The sequence below is a fragment of the Halyomorpha halys genome, unplaced genomic scaffold (genome assembly GCF_000696795.3).
Source record: "Halyomorpha halys isolate HHAL.00 unplaced genomic scaffold, Hhal_1.1 Scaffold531.1, whole genome shotgun sequence".
NCBI lineage: Eukaryota > Metazoa > Arthropoda > Insecta > Hemiptera > Pentatomidae > Halyomorpha > Halyomorpha halys.
In genome coordinates this window covers 677,207-702,649 of record NW_027111171.1, presented here as the reverse complement: position 1 = coordinate 702,649, position 25,443 = coordinate 677,207, and the positions used below count along the sequence as shown (strand labels likewise).

Below are 25,443 nucleotides of genomic sequence, written 5' to 3'. Positions count from 1 at the left end.
CGTCCATTTCAAATTAATATAAAACTGAAACTTTTTTTTATTTAAACAAAGCAGAGATGTCCTGAAGGGCGTGGGACCCCAAATGGTTAAAGAGGGCCCTGATGTATAACAGTAGGTGCATTTTTGAGCTCTTAATTTTGTCTGGCAGTTGACACTGTAGCGCAAAAGAAGGAAACAAAATAAAAATATGTATGAAAAAAGCCAACGACCCAAAAAAATTTCTCGGAAATTTTTTAATTTTTCGATTACTCCCAGCAATCGGTAGCGAAGCATTCACAGAATCGATAAAAACAAATAGGAGCGAGGAAGCAAGGAGGAGTGGAGGGAGTGAAAGCTGGACTCTGATGTAAGGCCGGCAGTCTTCTAGCGAGAGCCTTGCGGTTGCTTTCTGTCAGTCAGCGGTGAGTCTATTACGTACATATTATATCATACTGCTCTATATTATTAAAATATAACATGTGCTCTACTCTATGTACAGCTTTATGCAACTTTTTTTTCCTTATTTCAAGAAAAAAAGTATGTTCCTGAACTATCGTATAGATCATATGTCATTTGTTTGTTTTGTAAAGAGAGAATGATTAAAATTGGTGATTATCTCACCATCTTTCAGTTGTTTGTGTTAATATTGTCTGTATACGTGGGTTTGTTTGGCAGACAAGTAATGAAGCAATATTATTTATAATTTATTTTTTACAATGGCTGCTATACAGTGAAATATATCCAAAAAAACAAAAACAATATCAGTATTAGTTGTAAGGCTTGGGTCATAAGCCTGTAAAACTTCTTTTTCTACTTAGGATTCGAAAAATAAAATGAAATTAAAAAAAAAAATTTATTTCGGGACATCTAGTCCTCTAATAATAACTACACTGTACATTTGGAAGCCAATTGGTTTAATAACAAAATAAAGATCGATTACTAAAATAATGAAAATAGTACTTAATAAATATATAAATATATATATATATTTATTAAGTATTTTTTAGCATGTATATTAACCAAAATACAGAAAACTATTTTTTTTTAATTTTATTTATTTTTACTAAGCAGTGAATTAACTGAATAGGACTCATTATGGTTTTGTCTTTTTACATAATTCTTTTAGCTTTCAGAGTGTGAAGGGGTTTTTTCTAACGAATTTAAGCATCCCTAAATGCTTTGATAACAAATCAGTCAAAATTTACAATTATGGGTGTGTTTGTGTGTGTGTAGATACATTCATACATTCAAAAGTTAAATGTTACAACATGCACATTATAAACAAAGATAAGAACACTTTGGTAATCATTTATTTATTATTGTGACAAACTCGGGGATCCCAAGCCTCACCTAGTTCTTATTGAATGTGGACCTCATTACTCGGGTAAAACCCAGTGTTTGGAATTGATTATGATCACACGAGTTCAGCTTACATAAAGGATTTAAATTGATTTGTTCTATTGAGATGAAAAATAAAAAATCTTTTCAATTGGAGAGGACTCTATCGAAGTCAGTACCTTTGTATAGTTACAATGGGGATATCTGAAGTAGATAAATCCAATTGTTATTAAAATTTTGTAATAAACCCAATAATTTTTATTCATAGAATTTCGATTCAACAAAAAAATCCTAAAAAGAAAACCTTTCTTTATGAGAATTTACTATATGCGTTTGCTAGTACACTCTAACTGTTTTAGGGTATTGTGTACTAAATTTGTTTAAGTATAATACCAGCATTTGTGGTGATTAGTAAATGGATAAATTGAGTAAAATGAGTATTGAGTTCCTGATCTTAAACAGGAAATATTGCATCTCAAAAAGTGGATATAATTACAATTTATACGAACCAATTTAGTTAAATTACGTTTAGAACTTCCACAGAAAAAAAGAAGTAGCATTAATAGATATACCAATGTTCTCTACAGTGTTCACCGAAAGAAACTCTTGTCGACCTCTTTCTATTTTATGACTGAAATATTTTGGATTCGTAAACCCATGCACATTTAAACATAAAGTAAAAAGAAAATTAAAGTTAGTAAGAGAATGGGCCTTAGATAAGACAGGACTCAAGTAAAAATGTAAGGACAGATGTATTCGATAAGTAAAATGCGTGAAAATAATTCTAGCAAGCTGACTACAAGTAGCTATTCCACAACCAGGAATAAATCATTAGGCAGTAAGAACAAAAATATAAGAAAATAAAAAGATTTGATTAACAATCTGTTTGATGAAGAAAATAAAAGACTTAGAGTGAGAGAGAGGAATATATATAGATATGTGGGACCAAGATGTAGTTCTCATTCATAATTATTTGTCCAAATGATCAAATTCTTTTACATATATTTTGATTTCCTGTTTGAGACTGTTTTTATCAATTATGATACAAATATTCATTTAGCCTCAACATTCCTTCTTAATTTATTTTAAATATGCAATGTTGCTTATGAACATAAAATATTTGCTAGTAATAAAACATAATTTGCTAATAAAATAATTAATATAAAATGAAATATTCGATAAATATAGGTTAATTTGACTATATTATATCAGAAAAGGGAAGAACGTATTTATTGATTAATGTGAAGTTGTGAAATTAAAATATAAAGATGATCCTTGATAATGGCTAGATTGATTGAAACGTTAAACATTTAAAATGAATTAACAAAAAATGTTAAGGCTAAATGGACATATTTTATTATAATGGATATATTATAAGTTGAATTTGGTATTTATAAATTATATTAAACCTTGACAGAAACTATATTCCATGTTATGATCACTTCGTGTGTGTAATACCATCCAACCGTTTAATTTGAGCTATCAATTTTTCTATAATGTTCAGTTATGTTCAGTTCTATAATGTTCTATTATGTAAAAAAAAAATGAAACCTCTTTTTAGTTGCAGTATAACTATTCTATAGAAGTATTTATAAACATTATTTATGAAATATTATAAAACAATTTAATGAGTAGCCACGATTCAGCCCACATATGGAGACTTACGTGAAGGTCTTCTTTAGGAAGACATTACAGATATAATTTCAAAAAATATTAATAAACCGACCGACAACAATAAAAGCAAATAGTACAATAATATAAGCGTTAGCATGCCAGTTCTGTTAATAAGATCCTAGTTTTTTTATTTGTTGTTCATTTTGATTGCGAAACAAATCATACATCAACACACAACGTCCCTTACCTGCATTAAAGCGCAAAACCAAATATTTAAACATTGAAAACTGAGAAAAAACATTCGGAAAAGAAAAATATTATTTCAAATTCAACCCTACTTTTATGTTGATCGGTCGAGAAAACAACCCTTCGCACTGAATCTCACCTCATTAGGTACAAAGAAGCCGCCGAAGATGACAGAGTTTTACAGAAAATATATGTACATATTAGACATTCCCAAAATAACATACCAGGGGGTAATGAATCGAAAATATACTCCCATTCTCCATAGCTTAAGATACAATGCTAAAATATATTATTTTGAGAAAAAACACCATTATTATATATATATTATTTTTTTATACATTTAATTTTGGCGAAGAAACATAAGTTTTTAAAGGGCAAAGCATAACCTTGCTATAGTATTACAAGTTTTTAAACAACTGGTCCATGAATCAGCATCGGTGTATAGATTGTGAAGGCCATATTTTAACACTGTCTCATCCCATAAACTACATAACTCAAGTACCCTTTATATTTCTATTCATACTTAAACAGAAAAATAAGTACAAAAAGTTCTCATTTTTTATTCATAAATTTTTTAAAGCTTGATATTACTCTTATATTATCCTAGTCGCATATATGAGTCATATAAAGTTTTAAGAAACAATTGAATATTTTTAAAACTGTAAATTTATTGAAATGTTTTTAAGAAAATGAAAGGTATAATTTTATATAGTACAATGTATTTCATCAACACGGTGTATTTCTCAAAACAATTGTAAATACAACATATAGATATCAAATTATTATAAAGGGTCAAAATTATGTCTTGTACATATAACGAGCACATAAAAAGTTTCTAATCAAATTAGTTGACACCTAGTAGTGGACACTTTTTTTTTTTTTAATTTTAAATCAATGATTTATATAAATGTTAAATTATAAAATTGTATATAAAACACAAATCATCAACTAAACAAATATTCAATATTAATACAGAAAAAATTATAAATTCATAATATTATGGAAAGAAGACGAAATAATTGTAATAACTTAATGAGAGAAATATTTTCTCCAAGTAAGAGGTTAATGCAAGTTATCGGAATAGGTGTGTCGAATTTTCAACTTTTGCTTTTCAATCTCATATTACTAATACAAACTCAGTGTTTCATGTTCCGAACAATAATTGGAGATAATTTTATGTTTTCACTCCTTATATTATGGTTAAACGGATTTCCTTTCTAATCTACATATTTTTTATTCACCAATTAGTGAAAATATAAGCAATATATCTTTCAATTCGTAGTAATTATAATGTTCTAAAAATAGTACTACTAAATGTGTTAAAAGTATAACGAATTCTCAGTTTATTAATGCAAATATAATTACATTTTTATTTCAACGCCGCTCTGTTTAAACCCCTTACTATTTAATCTTTTAATAAATGATTTTCCGAAATTAACAACGTTTATGTAGCCATCTATGCAGATGAAACAGAGATACACACCTCATCATACCAAGTTGACACAATCATTAATAGACTAAAAGAGCTAAATATAAAAAAAAAATCTGAATGCCTAAAAAAAAAAAAAGGATAACATCTATACATTGAAAAACAGAAGCGATAATTTTCACAAAAGAAGCACCCATACTTCCTTCAAAAATAGTTCTAAATGATACACCTATCCCTTTGGCCAAATCCATAAAATAATTAGAAGTCATATGATTGTCGTAGTAAGTATTTTTTAAGATTACATTCGGGAAATAGCATGGTGGAATACTATGAGTGGTGGGAATGCAACAATGCATGCGGTATAGAGTTAATAACTGATTTCTGGGAACCGATGTTATTATTCGTTTTGCAATTTCGAAAGGAGGCCATACCAGCAGCAAATCAGACTACCGGCGAACACAAGCTTTCATTTGTATAAGTAAAATATGAAGAGTTCAGAGGAAAAAACAAAATAACTCCATTTTTTTTTTGATATCTTGATCCCATATTATGACCCTAAGGCATACGAAGCGAATAGTGTATACTATAAAGCAGAAAAACAATTCAAACGCTTCCTGCGGTGTAGACGAAAACTGATTTCTTTTAAAACATCTAATGGGCTGCTCAAAGGTACTCATTTCCAGAATTGGATAGAACATAAATAATTAATAAAATAACATTGAATAGGATATTAGATTACATTAACATAAATTTTATAAATATTCAGTCACAAGGTAAAACTCGCAACCACTCTGTTTCTATGGAGATCAAAAGGTATATATTATCATGTCATAGAAAAAAAAATGATTTTTTTTACCAATCATGGAAACAGAAATTTCATCAATAATACATAAAAATTGTTGTAATGAAAATTAAAATATATATTCAACTTAGGAATTTAAATTTATGTTTAAATACATTCATAACAACTTTGTAGAGGTTATTAAACAAAATAAAATAAAGCCCAAACATTATCATCATAGACAATTTTTACTAAATAAATACAGATGCCTATTTATTTAACTAAATTTATTTATTATTCCGATATTATGTCGTTACTTGCAAATATTGAGATGATGATGTGAAAAATTTCCTTTAGAATATAATTTAAACTCGATATTTAATTTTGTAACTTTTGTTAATATTTAATATTTTGTCATCTACAGTCACTGATGAAAAATTTCAAAGTAGAAGACAAAATTTTCAGAAATGAAATGAATAAAATTGACCATAAGGATACCTGAAGTTGGGAAAAACACCCCGAAACATTATAAAATTAAATATAGAATATTAAATAGTATTTTTCACCGCACTATCAGAATACACAAAGATAACTGTTAAAATGAAAATCATAATACATATTCAACATAGGAATTGAGATTTATCTTTAAATACACTCATAAATACTTTTGAAAAGTTGTAAGGATTATTAAACATAATAAAATAAGGCCCAACATTATCATCAAAGACAATTTTTACTAAATAAATACAAATGCATATTTATCTAACTAAATTTATTTATTATTCCGATATTATGTCGTTACTTGCAAACATGACTTTTGTGATATAGAAATATTTTTTATGTATGAAAGGATGAGATGAAAAAATTCCTTTAGAATATTATTTAATATCTATATTTAATTTTGTTATATTTAAAGTTTTTTCATCTACAGTAACTGATTAAAAAGTCAAAGTAGAAGACATAATTTTCAGAAATAAAATTGACCATAAGGAAACACCCCGAAGCGTTGTAAAATTAAATATAGAGTATTCAATAATATTCTAAAGGAAATTTTTTACCTCATTATCATAATACATTAAGAATTAACAATTTCCTAGAAAATGATCAAGAAATATTTTGTAATCTTAAGCGATGATCCTCCTTCCTGAAGTAGGTTCTGATGGAAATATAAATGCGTTCAGTAAGGCAGGTTCAAAGTTAGTCCTTGCAGAGTAACAAACCGAAATCGTCGTAAGCAGCAAAATTAATGCTGAGCGAATCATAACAACGCCTCAACTTCTCTCACCTTTGCAAATAGTTATATTTGTAATAAAATATTTTTTATTTATTAATTAATTTAAAATTTCAAATTAATTACTTTAATTCAAGTATAAATATACTGTTTTACTATGTAAATTTATTATCTACCAATAATTTCTTGTGATAAGAATAAGGAGTTTACCAATAATAAGGAGAGTGGAAGTGAATAGTAAAAGCAATGGAAAGTAAATATTCCACATTTGTTTTTAAATTATAGAAATGATGTAAGGAAAGGTGTTTTATCATTGAGCAAGTTCAACTCAACTGAATTTCTTAATCTTTTTTTTGTTTATGTAAACTTTGCCTGGATACATAAGAGATACGCTGGATACATCTCGGTACCAATTGTACACTACATTCTAATAACTTGATAATTACAAAATGATTTCCACTTTTATCCATATCCATTCATATTGGATATTGAAAGAATGTTTTTGAGAAATTTATAATATAACAATATAGAAATGAGTCCTCTAACTTTAAAATTAAAACTTGAGGGCTTGTACCATCTGACAAGTTTATGTCCAATATATATTACTTTTTATTAGAATATTAGAATAATATTTTATTTGGATTGTCTATTTATGATATTTGAAAAATCGAATTTTTTTTTTATCGTATATGGGCGTCTATAATAATATGACAATTATACTGCATTGCTTTTTAAACAAACAGTATCTTCCAAAATGTCACTTATGATATTTGTGTACCTCTATTGGGAAAACTACTTCTTTAGTTTAAATTTTTCATAAATCAGTAATTATAATAATTTTATTAATAATAACAAAAATTATCCACATGGTCTCAACCTTATTTATTAAAACATATTACATGTTCAACGTTTCCGCTGTACATTTACATTGCGATAAGTTGATGATAAAATACAAAAATTATGGAGGATAGAAATTATTAATAAAGTCTATAGTGACAAGCAGGTTTATTTTAACTGTGATAAAGTGATTTGGGCATAAAATCCTGTAAATTTTAATGAATCAATGTGTGGCTGTAATACTAAAATTATGATTGTCCATGATGATGGCCAAGTTAAAAAATTGTTAACTTATTATAAATACAGTAGCTTGTGAATTTTTCAGTTAGTAAGATATTGTGTTCTTACGAAGTAGGGAAATATAATAGAATTTCTTTATACTAAAACGGATTCTACTCCCTCTAGGCCAAAATTAATCCTTTTTTTTATTTGTTTTGAAAGGAATCTAAAACTATATTTTTGTCATTTCCCTTCATTATACAGGGAATATAAGCTTTAAATTGATATTAATGAAACCATTATCTTTCTCAATTTTCCAGAGTATCCAAAAAGAATATTTAAGAACTATTAAATTTAAATCTAGATTTAAATTAAATCTAAGAAATTTTAAATTGGATTCATAAATTTAAAAGTTCTTAAAACAATCGCTAAATGTCTCACATTAATAAAAGTGAAACTAAGGGTAAACAAATTCACAGTACTTAATAAATAGAACACACAGAACACAAACAGAAATTCCAAAATTTTTACAAAGATTTTGCATAATTCAAAACTGAAAGTTTCTTTAATAAAACAAGATACGAACATTTCTAATGTTGCGGGTAAAAGTCTCTTCGGTTCAGTGACACGCGTAGGAGTACTGACTGATATAGCGGATCTGTAGGCTTCACAATCACAGCAAAACTTTTCACAACAATATTATATTTAATTTAACTTAAATATTAATTAAACATTTATATTAATAGATAACGCAACTTTAGAGCCACTTGAGATTTAATCATTATTCGATCCTATTGAGATGCACATAATAATTTAAAATACTCGAAGAGTTTCAGAAACTGATCCGAATCAAGATTGTTTGCATTGATGGTTTGAAAAGAAATAGTGAAGAAGTAAGGTGTTATTTAAATTATTTAAGTAATACTTGCTCAAATTTGTTCCTCATACACCTCTTATGTTCTTAAAATTCAGTAAAACCGACATGCACAACTTATCATTAGCATATTCGCAAATAGTTAATTTATTAAAAAAGTAATTTTTATTATTAATATTTTTTAAATTTTATTTATTTATTTTATTTTTCCGCCCCCTTTGTACGTATTATTTCACTTTTTATACTTTTTCTAACACATTTTTCGTCACCCTCTTATACGTTTCCTCTTATTTAGGAATAAAGAATAAAATTAAATATTTAGGAAGCCTTTCTGTATGGCTGAGATAGATGGTTTCATGGGGAGGATATTAAATAAATTATAATAATTAGTAATAAAATACTGCTGTATAATCAATCTTCCAAGCTTTGAAAGGTAGTCCAGAAAACCAAAAAAAAAAGTCAGTGAACTTTTTGAGAGAACTATCTAATAACAAAAGCGCAGAGGGCAAAAGGGTCACTCAAGAGGCCAGTATTACGTGAACAAATGGACAAAGGATAACCATGGTAAAGTTCAAGTCTTGAAAAGATGGTCACTCACAATGAATGCAAAGAAGAATTTCTCTAGGAAGCGCCTTTGCAAGAATTGAATATTTAAATTCCGCCAGTCACCATCAAACAGGAGATCAACACGAAGAAAGCGCAAGTCATCACAAGACGTTTGAAGAACACTACTGCGGAAGGCAATGATTAAAATAATTCTGCATTCCAGATTAGTTCGCAGTTTGGAAGATTGCTAAAATTGTTATAATCCCGAGACCAAAAAATGAGCTAAGTAAAATCCCTCTGTACAAAATACTCTTCTCTTAGAGTCTTATTTATCTGAGAGATTTAGAATAAAGCAAGACGGCAATTATGGACTTCATAAAATAAGTGCCAGTGTTGCATAGGGAAGTTTGATAGGGTTTTGTAGATTGGATCTGGTTGAAATTATTATTTGTCCATTTCTATTTTAGTTTGAATTACATTAAACTGCGTTCAACAATTTACATTAATTACCATTTTATCCTTTTCAAAATAAGTGTTTATTTTAATTTGCCGATTTTTCTTATAATATGTTGATTCAACTATTGAAGTTACTTCCTTACAGTCACTAGCAGGAAAAATAAATTTAGCAAGATAGTTGTTTTATGAACTAAATGTTTCCTTTATTTTATTCCATTTAATCTGGAATAAATGGTATTAAACCATTATTTGTTGTACACTATCCAAATAAAAAAAAAGAAGCTGAAATGATTGTCACAATAATGATGCAATACATTTGGAATAGTAATCCCCATTCTACTTATGTACCTTTATTATTTTTTATCTCCTTATATATCTGGTCATTCTGTATTTTATTTTATTCTTTGTGGTTTCTATCTAAGTCTTCGTTTTTATCTAATTCTAGGTCAGAAATCCCGAAACGTTGCCACTAATGAATAAGTTTTTACTTATTTGAGTTCTTCACTGACCGCACACAAACAATCTTCTACTTATATATAATCAATTATTAATTATATTTGGTCAACTATTAACCTATCATTTGCTAACCTGTTCTTTTTTTTCTACTGCTGTAAAGAAGTAACGGCTATAGACGAATTAACAAAAAAAAAAATAAATCTTCAAAGTGAAATATATACTGAGTATGAAAAAGATAAAGTGAAAATCAAAGTAATATTACAATACCTTAGATGTAATGAATGAAAAAAAATGTATATATATATACACATATATACAGAGACGTGGGATAAAGAAATAAGATGGTGTGTCCACCCCATAGCATGTTACATTCTAGAATCAAATGACCCATTTGTTGCTGACCCTTGGCATATAAATGTTCTCTAAAGAAAGCCCGACGTTTTGAAAGGTGTTTTTCTACAATTCGTTACTTTAATATGCTTTTAGTTCTAGGTTCATTTTACATTATCTCTGTAACTATAAATATCGGATCAAAAATTTAAAATATTTTAACTATTGTACACAACAAATTGATCAGATCATGCTGAACAAAGTGTAAATGAAAAATGAAAAACAATTCACAGTGACAATTCACATATTTTGCTGAAGATAAATAAATTACCAACTAAATAACAGCTGAGAATAAGAAGAAAATAAAATTAAATAATTACGACAAGTGCTTGCATTTATACATAAAACTAAATTTTAATAATGTTACGAGGGTTAGAATTTAATAATGGTCCGTGAATTAGGGCCGAAACGTTACAAATGTATATGTGATGTAAAAGTTCTAAAGAATTTTATGTCAAAAAATTATGGGTTTTACATGGTCCAAATAATTTCCCTCAATCACTTTCGTTGATATTTATTAATATAAATAAATATTATAAATATCTCTAAAAAATTGTCATTCCCATACTACATTTAAGTTGAACAATGACATTGGATGGATAAAAATGGAAATGAGAATAGGTTGGAATTATGTTAATATCTTAGTAGAATATTCTTATAAATAAGTAATAGTCGCTAGGATAAGTATAAGTCATAGGCAAGATTTCTTAAAGTTTCTAATAATTCTTTATGATTTTCCTAGCCAATGAAGAATACCATTTTCATTCTTTTTTTTATTTGTATTTAAGCCCAGTACTAAATAAAGATTTTTTATAATTATTCTAAGAATATTTTGTCTTCGGTAACTTTAGGTTTGTTGGTGATTGATGACCTCTTTGCTAATGCTACTATTAGTATTAGCAGACCGTGGTGCTATTAGTATTAGTTCACTGTTGTGGTATTTCTAAATAATGGACCAAGGACGGTTCCATGAGACACTCCTCTTCCTATCTTTGCCTTGAAGCGAGAATGGAACCCTCTTAGCCATTAAATCTCGTTTACTAACCACGAGTAAGAGATTAAAAAACGTGGTGCGCATTACCTACGTACTTCCTCAACCATCTTTAGACTCCAAAACGCATTCATTTAAATTATGTTTTAAAAATTTTTCATATTTTTTTAAACAAATATATTTTAAATCATCTACAATAAGATGATCTCTACACAAAAGGTTATGTAAGATACGTTTCATTCGTATTCACCAGTATTTAATAATTCATCAGATTCATTTTTACTTTAATTTACCTATGTATGAACTATATAGTAAGGAAAAATCTTTGAGTGCGCAACCTAGCTCAAAAACGAAAAGTCGTAGAAAATGTAAATTACACCTATAAGGCGGGTATATACCTGAGATGTGTTAACAAATTTTTCACTAAAATCAACTGACCGGAAGTCTATTCACTTTATAGAATAGATATTTCACATTTTTTCCAAAACGGCTCTAACGAATTTCATTAAACTCGGCGAATCAAGGAGCAATTTAAGTGCTCTTTAATATCAAATAGGTTTTATTCTCAATGGAATAGGATAACAGGGCTTAAATGCCGAATTAAAAAAAAAATATTCGGCTAAAGTACTTTCAATTTTGTTTATTTAAAAAATAACCATTTCTCAATGTTAACAATTATAAACAATATATAAATACAAAATATTATAGAATATGAATACCTAAAGGAGAAAAATTGATAAATCCGATTCGAACAGAAAAACCCGAAACTCTCCGATCTTTCCCGTTTGCATGACGGCTTCATTATCTTTTGTTAAACTATAGTATTCTTTAAATTGTAAAATTTATACCTGTTATACCCACTTCCATAAGCCCTAAAATATGAATTTTTATAGTAACAGAAAAATAAAAATTTTGTGTTCATAATTTTTGTCTTCACTGGTCTTTCGATTTTTTTTTTTCTAAAACAACATAAACAGATTCAATTCGAGTTCACTTATCAAAACAAAACTTGGGGGCGCAAGTGGGTTGGTAAGTAAAAGTTATTTGATGCTTTTCTTTTTCTCAGGGCGTTTTAAAAATATGGTATTCGTCTCTAACTAAAATTGGAAGAGCTAATTTCCATCAAAATCAGATCAGTAAGTTGCAAAAATCATGTTCAACAAGATCTTGAAAATAATTGAAACATTTATTTAAAATATTTACAATAATTAAAGAACAACCATATCGACAAACTGGTTGTTTTGTAGTTAAGCATTAGTCCATTACAAATTAGTTCCGAATAATATTTTAATCATTATTAATGTAGTTTCCAATAAGTATTGTTCATTAAATGACTGATCCTACGAGAAATTACCATTTTTATATAATCAATACCATAAATGTCTAAAGCCATTTTTGGACAAATTTGAAGTATTATAAATTAATTGTAATAAAAATTGTGTACGTAATTATAATAAAATTGTAGTAAAAAATAGAAAAATAATTATTGTAAAATTTTGAAAAGGCCTTCGACCTAATTTTAAAATATTTTTGGGATGGAGTACTTTAGGAATTGAAACAAGCCAAACTAATCGACAAATCTATATAAGACCTACTAGGTATCATCCAGCACAAGCCCTGAAAATGTTCTAAATATCGGATTAACGATTTATAGAGCTCAAATTCGACTACAGACCGACAGAGAGAAACGGGACCAAATTTGTGTCTTGATGTCTAAAACGTAAATTTTTCAATTTTGAGGACATAAATATTTTTGATGCAAGATTTTCTCAAATAACGAGTAATAAAAAAATTGTACATATAAAAGAAAATATCTAGTATATAAAAGAAAAATATATAAATTAATTAATTAATTATATAAAGTTAAGTTGTTTATACTGAAAATTCAAAGTTTTTTTTTTAAATTTTAGCTATCATTATTTATTAGTTGATAAATATTTCTACTGAAACTCCTGTTCTTCAATATTTAAAATACATATTATTTTAGTATTTTTTAAAATTAATTTAATTATTTACTATAATTGTGTAACTGCTAAATCTACTATACTGAAATCAGCTTGTATAACAGTCGATAGAATCTAAGATAACACATCCATGATTCTTTTTTTTTTTTCTTTTGTTTTAACCGATCCATGACGGCCTTAAGAGGAGTTGTTTAAGGCAGATCACGACTTGCCATTTTGACCTTTTAGCAAATTTCCTCAGGAATTTGTGAAAATTATAGGCGGACCTTGACTGGTCTTCGAACTCTGTCGACTTCTAGATCAGAGTATGTTCAGAAAAGAATGTTCCACGAAGATACAAATATAAAAATTTCGAAAAGTATATATATTTATTTTGAGATTATTATTAAACAAATTTATTTATTATGCCAAGGAAGACAACTCAAAGCTTGTCGCAATTTTTTATTAAACTGAGATATAAGGATATTAAGTTGTTTACTCTACATAAAATTATGGTGATAGCGAAATTTATAAAGATTATATGGTTGCTTAAGTTCAAAATAAACTCTCTAAACTCACAAAATCTCAGAATCCCATCGTTTTTTCATTATTGTTAATTCTTGATAAGTGTTAAACCAATACATATTTCTGTTGAAGTAATCTCTTTCGAAGACGGTTTTTGTTTGTTACCAAACCATCATATCGTGTTTTTATTATTTTATACACAATAATGAATTTTTAATTTTCCTAATAAATCGTCTATCACTATCGATAATATACCATTGTTTCAATATATTTTGTCTACCATAGAAGATTGGTATTTGACAGTTATGTACAATATCGCCATACTTCACTCGAGTCTGAAATAGGCTTTTGATTTTCACTGAAACTTAAAGAACGTTTATAACAAGTACTGTTTAGTGCCATAAACACATTTCGACAACCAGCTGGCAATATGATGACAAAGTATGAATTTAGACATTATTTAAAACAAGGACGTGTAATCCAATAAATGAATCCATTTGCACACTTAGAGGAAGGAGTATAATGGAGGAGGTACGCTTCAAGGATGAGTGGCGCTTGAAGGAGGGGTCTATTCCTTTCGTAGGCGTGCCATCCAGTACACATTTCATTGCCTAGGAAGGAGGATTTTTTAAAAAAGAGTTGAGAAAGTGAGTCTTTTAAGAAAAAGATAATTGAATTCTTAGTCACTTTTTCGTTGTAAACATAAAATATTCTAAAAAATAATGTTTACTGTTTGTACATTTTTTAAAAATAAATAACTTTCTTTATTATATCAGAAATGATTATTTATTAAAACCAAACATTATATTTTAATGTTTTCCTTAAAAGAAATTAAATTTTTAATTATGTGTACATAGAAAAAATTAATTGAAAAATTTACCAAGTTAATTCAATTTTATGTTCTATATAATTCAAATTATATTCTACCTCTGAAGTTTATGTACGCTACTGTGTCGACTGTAGATTGCTCGCCAAGAAGATATTTAGTAAAATAAATTAAAAACGTTTGTATGTGCAACAGATACTTTTAATATTTTATCCTAAATGAAAGAGACTAGGCTCAATTGAGAAAAGAATATCAAGATTTCTTTCATTCAGTTGTTGGATTTTTTAATTTGTGGTAATGCATTTCCTACTCCATTAGTTCCATTGTTACATTCCATGATTGATTTACTACTTAAGAGGTTTCTAATCAATCTTCCATACTTCACTCTGAGTCTGAAACTGGCTTCTGCGGTTCACCGAAACTTATAGAAAGTTAATGAGAAGCACTGTCCAAGGATATTAAACAATTTCGAAATTCAACTGTAAAAATGATAATACAGAACGAATTCAGAAAATATTTAAAACATGGACGAGTAACTTAATAAATGCACTCTTTGCGCATGAAGTATTGTGTTTTTTTTTGTTTTATTAATTATATGACTTTGAAATTTTAATCTACAATGTTCCTTAAATTATTTTATCGTATTCCCTGTTTAGGGCTATAGTGATGTAATCCCAAAATCCATTATTTATTGAAACAGCGTTTCAAAAATTGAACAAACTGTAAACTAAATCAAATTGAACTGTTCAAGGATAAAAGCGAATTCCAAAATCTCTCTTATGTAAGCAATTTAAGAAAGCAAGGAGCTGCTGTCATCTCTTGGTAACCCAAGGGTTCGTGGAACACAGCAGGACAAAGTCCAGACACTGAGAAAACTGAGGTCAGAATCAGATAATTTTTTATTTAGTCTTAAAAGGTAATACAGACAGAGTAAGTAAATTTACACGAGCACCAAGCAAAGGGGATGAGAGAAGGATGAAGAACAATGAAAAATCAAGTAAGACCTTCAATAAATATTTTACAAAGAACTTCAATAATCAGATATATCCTATTCTCCCACCAGTTAACTTCCAAATAAAATTGTTCTCTATAACAACATAAATTTTACACAGATGGTCTAATAAACGAGATTGTACCTTTTTTTAGCATACCCCAATATTAATTTTTTTTTACTATATTATTATTAGAGGCTTTGTTTTTATTTATAGTTCTAATGTCAATATATAAAGTCCATATCACTTATTTCACCAACGACAGCACTTTATAAATTAATTCTGAGAACATCTCCATAGACAGGGTTGATCACAATCAAATCAACGTTCCTTGTATTGTTTCCTTTATTTTTTAGCTTGTATAGTAGATGCTTTATTAAAACTGCTAAACATCCCTTCCACCCTCGTGGACAGCAACGTAATTTTGTTCTTTCTCATAGCGTTTGTCATATTCTACAGACCAGAAACATTTGTAACTTTTGAAACTGTTGATATAAACTTTCATACTCGTAAAAGTGAAGTCATTCTTGTGTCGCCTGGTTATCTCGACTAAAAAATCGATTGCTGTGAGTCAATCCTGAGGTTTCTGGAGCCCTCCTCGGGCCCAGCCTCATAAAGTGGATGCCCTTAAATGGGTAAAAATCTGGCGGTCGAGCCTGATTCTGATCAAATTACCTTACTATATCATATATAGTATTGTATACTATATTATATATAGATAAATCACCTTGCAAAACCATTGATCTAGTAACAGTACATCCTTACAAAGTACTGCACCCTTAACCCGTCATAGGTTGTAGTGGTACGAATTTGATTTTTTAATTCAATTTCATTAAATGGAGTTCTATCAATGGGTAGATTCTCCACATGTTTGTATCATGTCACTATGTCACGTACAGCAAATTTACTTGTTGTATATACGCTATACAGTTGTTAATAACAAAAAATAAATTTATCAAAAAGTAAATTGAATAGTTTCAGTAGAAATTACAATATTTTTTATGAATCAAATGTTTTTCCCCCGTACGTTATGCAATTGAAAGTCAGAGACTAGTGTATTATAAAACGATCCAATTAATGAATAAGTAACTAGCAATGAAGGTGAGAAATTCACAGTTATACCGTTTTTGTATTAGAATTTAATTAAAAGAATTTTACTATTTAATTATATCCTTAATCCAGCCCCTTTTCAACCTATGAAGGTTTATATGTGGGTCGGGGCTAGGTTCCGTATAAGCTTCTTTTTATGTCCATGAAGTTTGTGATGAAACCGTATCTAATAGTTCGCAACTGTTTGTGAAATGCAAGGATATACAAATCTATTTGTAGTGTACGATACAAACAAGTAATTTTATAATCAGCTTTAGTTTTCAATTATTTATAATTGTTGTTTTAATTCCAAAAATGATTTTTTTGTTCGAATAATGATTATATTATTTTTTTAAAAATAGATTAATAAATTCATTTGTTAGAAATTAATAAAAATTATGATCTATAGTTCCATGTTAGTTTTAATTATCACATGTAACCTTTTTTTACAGTTTAATGACCTTAAGTTACAGTGAAATTATCTAAATTAGTAAATATTAATAGGTCGATTGTAAATAGACATAAAAAGATTTTTTTTATGAATAATAAATGGTGATGAATATTTCTCTGCTCCAGAAAACATCCAAAAGTGGAAATTATTGATGGATTGGCAATTTATACTAAAAATATAGATAGGAAAATCTTGTAATTTCTTGTAACTTGATCACTTGATATGAAATCAAATAAAATAACCAAAAATTAAAATATCGTTGATGAACTTAAGTGTTTTTTATTGGGCTATAATTTGGAAGACGTATTCGGATTTTCCTTGGCGCATGCTGGATTATTTACCTTCTTGAATTTCTGGAAATTATCAAATTAATTATCAAGTCCTGGAGATTTACAATTTAAATACAAAGTATACTTTTATAATTACGGTACCATTCACATTTAGGAAATGTGAATAGAAATTATCGAAATTATGCAAGCTAATTTTCACATTATCCAGTAAACTTTTTTCCAAAAATTAAGATATATTAGGAAATCGTGGTAATTAAAGAATAGAGATAATTTAGTTTTATTATTCAATTAATTAATGAAGATTATCTGATGCTGTCGGAATAATATTGATTTTTCTTTTACTTTAGAAAAAAAAAGCAATAAAAATGCGATCACCGCATTAATAACTCTCCAAAAGGCTTTTAAGAATAGCTTGATATATAGTACTTACTAATAGAGTTCAAGGTAAAAATATTTTGAAGCTCTACTGATTTCGGACCAATTTATCTTCAAGTCACTGTTAGCAATATAACAAATGATCAAAGCTCCTTCTCGAAAGATAAGTGGACCAGCCCTCGCAGCCCACAGTCCTGTCACTTCAGAAACATGGTTGATGACTACGCATAAAGTCCAAGGTTTTTTTATAGATTGGTTGAGCCGATAACGCTGGATGGTTTAGCATCAGCTTAAGTTTTTAGCTGTTGATTTATTAAAATAACCCAATCCTCAGCTAAACCAACAGCTAAAAACTAAACAGCTAAAAACCAACAGCTAAAGTATTAAAATAACCCAATCCTCAGCTACTTTGTAAGTTGTTATTAGTGTCTGAATAAATTTACATTTCCTAGAGGATTCCTCAAGCAGATATGATTTTCGGAATATTAATCCATAAATAAAAAGCTTCGGATATTTTATTTTAAAAAATCTTTAAAAATAATACTTGAAAATGATACGCTATATGTTTTACAGTAACCAAACAGATACGGTACTGTGGAAAAACGGTACATTATGAACAATTGAGCGTTCCAATATATTTCATAATAAATATTTTTGTGAATGGCTTTTATATTATTATTTTTAAAAAGTTATATAAAAATACTCATGTTCATAAGTATAAAAAAACATTTTCAAGATCACAATATACGGTTACGAGACATGTCTATTCCACTGAAAGGAATTTAACATGAATCTGTAGACGCTTTTGACGGAAACTTATGACAATGACTTCATACAACGGAGTTGTGTGAAATGTATCCGGCAATCCAGTCACTGTGAAATGGAGACTGAAAGAGCCGTTTAAGTTTGCAACAGTCGAGAGAAGTATGATACAGGTAGTAGCAAAGATTAGCACATTAAGGTATAATAGTTCTATTCATCGTTAAACCACAGGTCTTATTATTAGTGATTATTATTTTTTTAGAAGAAAAAATAATAAGTTGCGTTTTGGTGTTTAGTAAGAATGAGGTTATGATACATAATTTTCGTAAAGAGGAATATAAATTCCGCAATCACAAAAAAGAAATCCTCACTTGCCTAAAACAAGGGCTTCAGAGTGAGAAATTTCTGATCAAAAGATACAACGATCACAACTCTACCTAATATTCACAATGTTAAAGATGAATGGCAGCGTCAATCACGGAATTCTTCCCGGGTGCTTCTTGTTTTCGCTATTAGGTACCTGACTATCCCATCAGATCACTTTACTCTCCGTCATAAACCTCTACCCTCCTGTCCTACAGTATCCTTTCTAAATACTCCACTAACACCTGTTGAATAGATTCGTTACCAAGGACTCCATCTTGACAAGAGACTTACTTGGAATCCAAATATAAGACTGAAACGACAAGAAACTGCTCGTAGATTTCGATTGCTACAACACCTACTTGACAAACGTTCTAAAATTCCCAATCACTACAAAAAAATTATTATGCATTACGATAATCAGACCAATTTGGACATATGGAATTGAGTTCTAGGGCTCTACCAAACCATCAAATTCCTTTCGTATCCAATTCTTACAATCCAAAATCCTACATAAAATCCTTGATGCTCCTTATTACGTTACAAATAAACTCGTCCACATAGACCTTAACACCCCATTCGTTGCAGATTTGGCCCAAAACAGATATGCGTCTTTTCATTCCGAACTCCTTACCCATCCTAACCCATTAATTCTTATTCTCTCATCCTTAACAAGCCCTGATAATCCTCCGAGGCGTCTGAAAAGAAGATGGTCACGGGACTTTCTAATTTAAATTAATGCTTGAAGTACCACCAATGAGTAGTTCCTTCCCAAGATTTTCAAGTGTAAATAAAACATACAAATACTTATTGTATTTATTATTTATACAGTTGTAAATCACATTAAATAATTAAATTAAAAAAAAAATCATACTAGCTAAGTGTTTTGGGCATCACATAAGCTCTTTCGAAGGTTGACCGTGCAGTGCAGATGTTCAATGTGGTTTTGGACAAAAATCCAGGTATTCATCTAAACATCGAGAATTTTTACAATCAATAAATATAAAGTTTTAATTATTTTTTTTATGATCATCACAGAAACAATCCATAATATAAATTCATTATATTAGCTTTGTATTCATACAGGAAACGAAATGAATATATGCTCTCAATAATGGAAATATGACGTAGAGATGGTTGAAAATATTAATGATTTTTTAAGGAAATTGTGAGGTCCTTATTATTGGACATTTTATCATTTATACTATAAATACTGAATATATTTTACTTATTGTTGTTTACTGTTACTATAGTTCAATGTTCAATTCACTTTAACTGTAATTTACATGAAAAAGTAGTTCATTAATTAGTATGAATGAGTTTAGATTAAAATAGTGCTTGAACAATACGGTCAAGGGACATCCTCCCACCGCTGTTATTACAATGTAATGAAAGAAATCCTGACCAGTTTAAAATGGTTTAGTTTTATTTCATATAACATTTCCAAATATTCACTCTGATCTATAAAAACTCTGTGGTACTGTATACTTATAAAGACCTTAATGTTCCCTAAGTAACCGATCTAGTCCGAACCAGATATCACTTCTTCCACTATAAACTCCCAAAACCTGAGAAGCGACCTGCTAATGTAAAACGTCATTAGAGTGCTGCCAATGGGTAGTTTCTCTACACGTATGTAACACTCCAATTTAACCGAGATCAAATTTACTAAATGTACAGTTGTAAATAGCAATAAATAAATATTAAAAAAAAAAGTTACTTATATTGTAGTTTTACCAAGGGTATCTGGTAATTGTAGATTCTCTACAAGACTCCATCATGCCATTACAATATAACCAACATCACATTTAATAGTATTTTTATTTAATATAGTTGTAAATTTCAATCCATAGATAACAATAATAAAATAAGTTGTGTACCCTGTAAATCTGTCAATATTTCTCAGTGGATCCGCAGATCCCGAGCTTCGTGGCATGCTTAAAAGTCTCGAGAGACGTTCCGTGGGTTTCAGCATTGTATATTGATAACTGTGAAGTGGTTAACTGTAGTCCCGGTCCTTCCAAATTTCCATCACAGATTCCATGTCTCAAACCAATTAACCACTAACTGGCTGTACGTTGAGGTTTGAGGAGCACTGGTTTCAACGAAAAATCTGTGGTCCGTCAAAAATATCCATTTATGTATAACCAGTTGGGGGTCTCGCAATGTTTATTTTTTCAGTGCATAAAACAAATAAGTAATTTGGTAATTTGGCATTTGTAGGATGTTCTTGAATCTATGACTATTTAGAAGTCTAAAGTAGAAGAAATTTGGGGATCCATGTAATAAAACATAAAAAATAATTGATGAATCTTTAATGAGAATTCGTAGCCTGTAGGTTGTTAATCAATCTTAGATAAATCTATATTTTTATAGGCTTTGTATATATGCAGGTCCTTTCATAATGCATTGTTTGTATAAAACACTGCACACATCGAGATAGTATCTAAAATTGATAATTTCAATCCGTTTAAAACCGGCCCCCTATAAAGAAGAGGAAAGTAACTGAACAATGAAATGAAGGAAAAGATCAATCTAGTTGATTCAAAGGCGAAATCAGCCATCGTCGATTGATTACTATCAATACATTTCTAAACTCTATCAAAAGTTGATCATTTGAGGATGTCTTTTCTATTGTTAAATAAATTTATTCGCAGCCTAATAACATTATACTATTTCATCATAGTTTACAGATCAAATAAGCAATGATAATAAAATAGTTAAATGTCATGATTAGTCTTTTATGATATTGCGTAAACATTTTAATACTACTTTTCTTTTTTCTTCTTCTAATTTTCGATTCGCAAGTTTAACTAGTCACAGAAGTAGTTTAATTATAAGGGAGTAACTTAATGAAGAATGAGTTCTATAACTGGTATAAAAAAAATCGTTGGGCCTATAAATTTGATATGAAAATCCTGCTATGTGGAAATTCCGTTACGAAACTGAATAAATATGAACTTAAGGCTTCGCGCTGACATTTATTGCCCACGATTTTACATATTTTGATGGCGCTGGTCTCAGCCATTAAGGTAAAATGCTTTTAATAACCTGATCCGGTTGTAGAGTTTGTCATCTGATTTTTAAAGTACCGCTATATACTGTCATGCGTACCTAAGACCGTTCAAACCTTGTATTCAGTTTTGTACCAATCCAGTTCATATTATATTGTTACATCTGGCAAAAATAAAAGTTACGTGGAAAGCCCAACAAAAGTTTTAAAAAACAATGCCAATGAATGGATTGAAGAACTTGAAGAAAACAATCTATTCGAATATCTCTTGTAAAAAATTGTTAATTTTAGGAGTTGCTGAAGATAATTATCATGACACTTTTCCTATATATGATCGCTATGCCTCTCCAATCCGCTAACAGACCCTGATCAGGCATCTAGTGGTTGCCAATCAACGTTTACTTCACCCCATACGACTCTCCAGATAAAGATCTGCAATTTATCCCAACCGAGAAAGGCAAAAAGGTTGATCCTTGCAGGGACAATGAGAGTCACCAAAGGCCCTGAAGTAAGCAGGTCAGTGGAGTCCTCCACTTCCTAGACGGTCGTCGTTCTTGTGAAACCCCTCCTCATGTTTATATATGAGGGGGTGTCGCAACGACAGAGCGCGCGGGAGGGGATAGTATCTGTAGTTGTTCTTCTACTGGTCTACACGCTGCGCTCTTCTGTCCGTACGTTCTTAGGTTAGTTGACAGTATTTTGTTCTGGCTATTTAATGTTTTATCACTGGCCTTACATCCTATCATGATTATAGAATAAACCTATAAAGCGTTTCGAGGCAGGTGCATGTTCAAAGCTATACTGAGAACATTTTAAGGCAAACATTAAATTTTTGACTTACTATAATTTCAATTTTCAAAAATATTTTAAACATCGTCTACAATATTTAAAAATTTTAAATTAAAAAGCAAATTTTATAACATAAACAATAGTATTTTTAAAAAATGCACTATTTAATTTAACATTTCAGTTTTAAAAGAATTAACAGTAACTTCTAACATTGATTTCTACCATATTATCGTGTTTTCAAATTATTATATATACGGTTTTCTCAATAATCTGATTTAAATATAAATATTTATCTTGTGGAACAATAACAAGATCTTTAAAAAAAACGTTAGATTACAGAAGTTTCTAATCCAAATTTAGTTGTGAGGTTTATATATTATTATTATATTTTAATTATATATCTAGGAAAACAAACACTTTTTTTTACAAATTTGTGCGTAAACGTTGGAAAAAATCGAAAAAAATCTGTAGAACAAAATCGTTTCGAAATTCAATATTCTGATTATCATTCCATTGTAAATCCTAGAGTTATGGCCGGGAGAATGATAGAAAATTAACAATACTTTAATAGATAGACCACGTGCCTACATTTTGATCCGGGAAAAATCAAGTTGAAATTCCAAAAATTGTAGAGGTTAGGAGAAGTAAATTAATTATATTAGCTAGTTATATAGTGCTATATGTAGTAATTGAACTAGTTATTTGTTAACTCAGGGTTTTTGCTCAAACCGTTTAGGATCTGGCGCCAAATTTTCGATGGCTGATTTTGCCCTGAAAAGGATTTCCGACTGTCGTTCTTTCCATTGCTGATAAAATTTCCAACGAAACGCAAATTCGAACCTGGATCCAAGAATTTGAAGTTTAATGATTTTCCAACTGGAACATTCTTTTCCCACTACAATATATTATATTTATTTTAATAGGATATTTTATATATGTACATACTATATTTTAAAAAAATGCTATCAAATTAACATAGTTCGAAAAAAGAAAATTTTATTAAATATATTTCAATTACATTTATATTTTAAAATGGCACAGACTTCTGATTAGCGCATAATTTTCAAATAAAAATTAGGATTTAGGTGATAAAGAAATGAGTACATGCTAATTTTGGGTTAATTAGTTGTCTAAATCCACCCGGTGCCTGTCTTTATGAAATCGTTAAATCAAGCTGTTCCAATTTCGAAATAATTTTTACTTTTCCCCAGCAAACAAATAATAAAAAAAAATATCCATTTAATAACTTACAGATATCGCGTGAATTTTTAAATAAAAGAAATTGGACTGAGTCAAAGTGCCTATTTTATAATATATTTCCCCAAACATTCCATATTAATATTCCTATATCCAATGTGAATAAGTTAGGTCTACCACTAAATTTTCAAAGATTAGTTAAATGAAGCAATATGTAGCTCTCAGAAATAAAAGTGATATTAGGACATCTCGATATGAAATCAAGAGCCTAATAAAATTGCCAAAATTTAATTCAAATTTTAAAACAGCTCCTATAAAAAATTCGTCTCTATTTACTTTCTACATACATTTAATAAAACACTAAATTCATTCCGATTTTTTTTTCTTAGTCATAGATATAGATATAATATGATCATCAAGATATATTTATAGTCAAGGCAGAACAATTTTTAAACATCATTAAATAATAAAATATTAGCTCAAAGTAATTATCATGGTGTAATGAATAAGTTCATAATATTTAATATTTTTTTCTTTCCTTCTCTATTAGTTATGAAAGATATTATTTCTGGGTCAAATTTTCGGATCGCCGGTTCTCAACAGATCTTATATTTTTACATTATTAAATTTCGTTCAATGGTCTGTCTGTGCATTATCTCTTAAATCCGGGGACCAGTTTTGTTTCAAATATGAGAACAGCCACAAGGGCTAAATTGATTTTGATGACACTTGTCTAAAGTATTTTCCTTACATACATACATTCATAAATGGCGCAACGTCCCGTTATCGCGACTGGACCTCATGCTAAAGTCTTTCCCGGTTGTTGTGATCCATTGTCGGAGCTCTACAACAGTTCCAAATAGAAGCCTTACATCTGCCGAATTTAAACCCCTTTATCTTAAATTATTAAATTTATTTTTATTAAAGCCCTATTTCAAAAAATAATAAATTTTTGTATTTAATTGATTTTCGAGAAAAATATGTGTAAATTTATGACGAAAAGTAAATTTTATTTTTGGGTAACTCAAAAAGTATAAACTACATTCCATGGACAAATTATACATGACCATCAGAGATTTATTTTTACTAAGCACCATCTGTCATCATTATTAGACGATTAGAATTTCGTAAGAAAAATTTCTAGCCGGAGCAGTTAATTCTCGAAAACGATCACTAGGTTCGAAATGACCCAAGGACCTGTATCTAGCACACCTGCACCTGTTTCGAAAATTCAGAAAGAATTCGTGGACTATTAACTAGCTATTAGATCCGAAAGTACCAAATTTCGACTTGGCCCACACATACCTTATGTGAAAAACATTTATGATCCAAATCTAGATAAAGGTATGTTTTTCTGAATTCTGGTGGCTTAGGATGAGAGGCCAGTGTTACCTTTAAAACAATAATATAATGTCAAATTATATTTTTATCTCTTCACATT

The 25,443-nt window shown here is 29.1% G+C and overlaps 1 protein-coding gene across 2 annotated transcripts in view; it reads left to right on the top strand.

The window, feature by feature from the left end:
- Positions 1-329: 329 nt before the first annotated feature.
- The window catches only part of Tsp74F (Tetraspanin 74F), an 80,416-nt gene continuing 55,302 nt past the window's right edge, over positions 330-25,443 (top strand). For both annotated transcript variants that reach the window (XM_014425719.3, XM_014425720.3), the window contains exon 1: positions 330-401. The gene's annotated coding sequence lies outside the window, so the exon portion shown is untranslated. The remainder of the gene's footprint in view (positions 402-25,443) is intronic.